Source organism: Rosa chinensis, chromosome 1 (assembly GCF_002994745.2).
Source record: "Rosa chinensis cultivar Old Blush chromosome 1, RchiOBHm-V2, whole genome shotgun sequence".
Taxonomy (NCBI): Eukaryota; Viridiplantae; Streptophyta; class Magnoliopsida; order Rosales; family Rosaceae; genus Rosa; species Rosa chinensis.
The window spans coordinates 6,930,111-6,934,930 of record NC_037088.1 but is presented as its reverse complement, the minus strand read 5'-3'; the positions used below and the strand labels follow the sequence as shown (position 1 = coordinate 6,934,930).

The 4,820-nt window shown below is 32.2% G+C and overlaps 1 long non-coding RNA gene across 1 annotated transcript; it reads right to left on the bottom strand.

The window, feature by feature from the left end:
- Positions 1 to 1,801: 1,801 nt before the first annotated feature.
- On the bottom strand, positions 1,802 to 3,084 carry LOC121051090. Its single transcript, XR_005805073.1, has 2 exons — positions 2,966 to 3,084; positions 1,802 to 2,445 (listed from the first exon to the last, which is right to left on the bottom strand). It is a non-coding gene; the product is annotated as an uncharacterized LOC121051090 (long non-coding RNA).
- Positions 3,085 to 4,820: the final 1,736 nt, after the last annotated feature.

Genomic DNA, 4,820 nt, shown 5'->3' with positions numbered 1-4,820 from the left:
CAGTGATTTCATTTGGTTCCAGAGATAGCCTCGAGACAGAAAATGAGAAGATGCATATCTTATGCCGTAAGACAATTAAAAGCTAATCTTCAACATTGACTAAGGAAGAACTTGTTCTTATTGAGGTTTTCTTTTTCCTTTTTCTTTTTCAAGTTAAGATGGTATGTGTGTGTGTGTGTGTATATATATAAAAGTGTATTTAGTGAATATGTATGGTGTATTGTGAATGAGGAAGGTGTATTAAGTAGGAGATGTGTGTGTGTGTGGGGCCCTTCTAGTGAGGAATCCATTTTTTTGGCCAATTTAAGGGATCACTTATTAAACCAACTTTTAAATCACATATCGGTATCTCGACTGTTTGTTTTTAGATTAATATGAGTAAATCACTTATGTAAATTTTTAGTCATATTGATAATCGTTAAGGCATCCATAAGTATGATTTAGAATTATAAACATGAATTATTCAGGTTGAACAGATTTGATTTGTTCATGGAACTAATCTAGTTTGACACCTTAACAAATATCAATTTAGCTAAAAATTTGCAAAAGTGATATATTCATGGAGTCTTAAGAATTAAACGGTCGAGATGCCGATATGTGATTGAAAAGTGGATCCCATAAAGGAGGATCCCTTAAAATGACCAAAAAAAGGGGATCTCTTAGTGGAATAGCCCTATATATATATATATATATATATATATATATATATATATATATATAGTATTCCTTCCTGGTTAAGGACATCCTTACCTATACTGCAATTTACAACAATGTACACGAACGGTTCCGGTTCGACAGATTCGGTTTGCTTGTGTAAATTACAATTTTGGATGCCTTAACGATCATCAATTTGGCTGAAATTTTACAGAGATGATATATATATTAGGACCTAAAAACTAAACAGTTAAAATGTGAATATGTGATCGAAAAAGTGGCCAAAAACTAAAAATCCGTTCCATAAGCTTAGGTAAGGATATCTGTATTTGAGAAATTTTGTATATATATATATATATATATATATATATATAGATTTTATCAAGAGGGAGGCCTCACTTTGAAATTTCAGAGCGAGGTTAGGGTTTAGGGTCACTTTTTGTTCTCATATCCACATCTCGACCGTTCAGTTTTTAGGTACTAATGTATAGATCATCTATATAAAATTTCAGCCAAATTGATGATTTTTAAGGTATCTAACTCACTTAAACCAGTAGACGAACTGAATCTGTCCAACCTAAATCGTACTAGCTTTAAGGCAGTTATCAATGCCTTAACGACCATCAATTTCGTTAAAATTTTGCAGAGATGATCTATACATTAGTGGCTAAAAATTGAACGGTCGAGATGTGGAAATGCGATCGAAAAGTGACCCTAAACCCTAACCTCGCTGTGGATATATATATATATATATATATAGAGAGAGAGAGAGAGAGAGAGAGAGAGAGAGAGAGAGAGAGAGAGAGAGAGAGAGAGAGAGAGAGAGAGAGTTGACCTCCTTAAACTTGAAAAGTGAGGATATTTTTATTTTTAGCATATATTTTAATAATCAAAATTATTCATTCTCTAGTTACATATACACATATGAATCATACAAGAAATTATCCTAATCGGAAAACGTTTAATCATTTCATTAGCATAATATTCGTTTTAATTTTATCTAATGGACTACATTTGTTTACACAATTTTGAATGATCAAATGATTATGAATTTGGTTGATTTTTGTTGCATATGAATCTAAAAGATCAACGGTTGAGATCATTGAATTAGGTCATATACTAGTATAAAATAGTAAAAATCCTCAAATTCTTAAATAATATATATATATATATATATAATTATAACACTTCTTAAACCGCCACGTGTGGAGTGCTTAAAAACATAAAATGCATGTGAATTTTTCTAAAGAGAAAATCCCATCAAACCCTAATAATAAGGTCATTTGCCAGTGTCGATCGATTATCACTATAGACAAGCATGTCAATTATGGAAGCTGTTTTGTATTGGTATTCGACGTATAAATATGACAACAGCCGATATATAGCTAGTTCCGAAACTGATCTGCAGACTTTGATCGGATGAAACACAGGAGCCATTAGAATGGTGTTGTCTTTATCTTGTGGCAAAGTTCGCTCCAGAACCGATCCCAACCAATATTGTAGATTACGTACCCTTGGCAAATATGACTCATTAGTTTGCTTTGAATCGAATCATTAGTAATGGTCACTTTCCATCGCAGACAAGAGAGAGTGCACATAATATATTGGAAAACGATCGAAGACTTCCAATGTATTCAAACCTTGTGGACTTGTTCCCTAGTTTCATGCTTGAGAGGAAAGTAATCATGGTCGACCATCATGGATGTAACTTTCAGGACTTGAAGCATTTGGCCAATTCATATTGGAGTTGGACCTAACCAATCCCATTTACATGAAGCAGGTGTGTCTTGCCTGAAAAGTATGTACTGCCGACGAAATAGTGTCACATAAACAAATTATTAATGCCAATCTGTGTGCTAATTCAGAAACTTCTAATGCCGTCAAAAGAGAGTTTCAACTTGGAGATACCTTCTCAAGTCCACACACATTGTTCTTGATTAATAAAAAGAATCAACAACATATATATATATATATATATATATATATATATATATATATATTTATATAGGGCCCTTAAAATGCGATCGAGATGTCAAATGTAATAAAAAAATGGGTTTAATAAGGTATTCCTTAAAATAGTCAAAAAAAAAAAAAATCTCTTAGTAGAAGGGCCCTATAATAATAATATATAATACAGGAAAAGATTTGAACAAAATATGAGAATATTTGAACACATACACTCACACTCTCAATGAAGATTTTATGAGGAATTTCGGTCTCCATAATTAAGAAAATTAAAAACATTAAAATTACATCATATTCTTCAAAAATTTCAGTAAAGTCATATAAATAATGAAAAACAAAATTTTACCTCAACTTGTTGATCATGTGTTCTAGTGAGATTTTTGCGCAACAAAAAAAAGTAATCGATTAATTCTTGCACATGACCCCGGCCCTTTTTAATTTGCCTCAATGTGGCTCAGCCACTGAATTTGTTAGTCTATAAGTTGTTCAGATCGAGATTGGGCAAGTGTCTCGTCTAGTATTCATGTTGAGACTTGTGGGAGACTATCATATCCCGGCCAGATTATTAGTTCCAGATCGAAAATGATGTTCAAGGTTTGAACCACATCCATCGATCGATGTTGATTGGATTAGGTCCTTTCTTATTCTTGTTTATGATATTTTGTCTTGCATGTGCTCAAGTCAAGCAAAAATTAATTTAGCTGGCTTCAATTAATTTTTCTCCGGAAGTTATATAATGCCCCAATCACGCGTGCTTTGAATCATCAATTCAGAAAAGGGCAGCTACGTGTTACAAGTAATAAATTAGTTTCATGTGCTGCTACTATAAGTAACAGTACATGGTACTAGAGATGAAATTTTGGATAGCTACAAAATTAAACAAACGATTATATTTCACAAATGGTGACTAAATTATGACTTATTTGATACTTTGATTACTCAATTTTTAAATATATCACTTTAGTCACTGAAGGGACATTTTTTCTCACTTTAGTCACTTCTCTCCCAGTCATTCCAATTCAGACTTCTCAATTTTCCACGATTAGTTGAACGAAAATATCATTGATATTGTGACAAATAAAGTTATTTTTAATGGAAAAAATTAACGGAGTAACTAAAGTGAATAATAAAGTTAAAGTTGAGTGACCAAAGTAACATATTTAAAAAGTGAGTGAATAAAGTGTCGAACATGTAAAAGTTGAGTGATTATTTGTGATATTCTCCCTAGCAGAACAAATGAAAACTGGAGATCATATGAGGATCTTTAGTCTCCATAAGTGAGATGAAAAAAAAAAAATGGAAACTGAAGAACAAAAGTAATGGAAAGTAACATACTACCTCAATAGTTCAACTAGCTTATCGAGTTTTTTGTAATTCTCTAGCGTGTTGAATTGTCAAAACAAAAAACAAAATAAGACAAAAAAAAAAAAAAATCAATCATCATCTCCTTTCTACCTCAATGTAGCTCAACCACTGAATTTGTTAGGCTAGAAATATTTTGAGATTGGGGCCAATGTTTGTTTTAGTCTTCGTGTTGAGACTTGCGGGAAACTTTCATCCTATATCATTAGTTCTAGAAAATGACATTCAAAGTTTGAACCACATCGATGGATGTCGATGGTATTCGGTCCCTTTTTTTTTTTTAACTTGTATATCATCTGTTTCATCTTTCATGCATGGTGCTCAAGTCAAGCAAATATCAATTTGGCTGGCTTAATTTGTTTTGGAGAGGTTTTCTGATGCTCAAAGCACGCGCGCGCCTTTCAATTTTATCAATTGAAGAAAAGGGTGGCTAGCTAGTACAAGCAAGTAGTTGCATGAGCTGCTGCTACATGTAACACTAGTACGAAATACTGAAATTTATCGTAGATACCTAGAAAATAAAATAACGATATCTCTAAAAAAAATGTTATTTGATATTAAAAATTTGAGAAAGTTTCTATTGAGAACTGTTATAATGAAAATTTTCAAGTCAACGTTTGATGAGTGTTTTAAATTTTAGCTGATTTATATCTCACTAGACTAGTTATCAATCTCGTAATTTAATTACTTTATATCACTAAATTGCCAACTTGGAATGAAATCATCTCTATAATAGAGGGAAAAACATAATGGAACCATAGTGAAAAATGAGGCCAATGATTCAAAGATGCATGATGTTATTGGGAAACCAGATCTAATCCGGCCCCCATGCAAATATG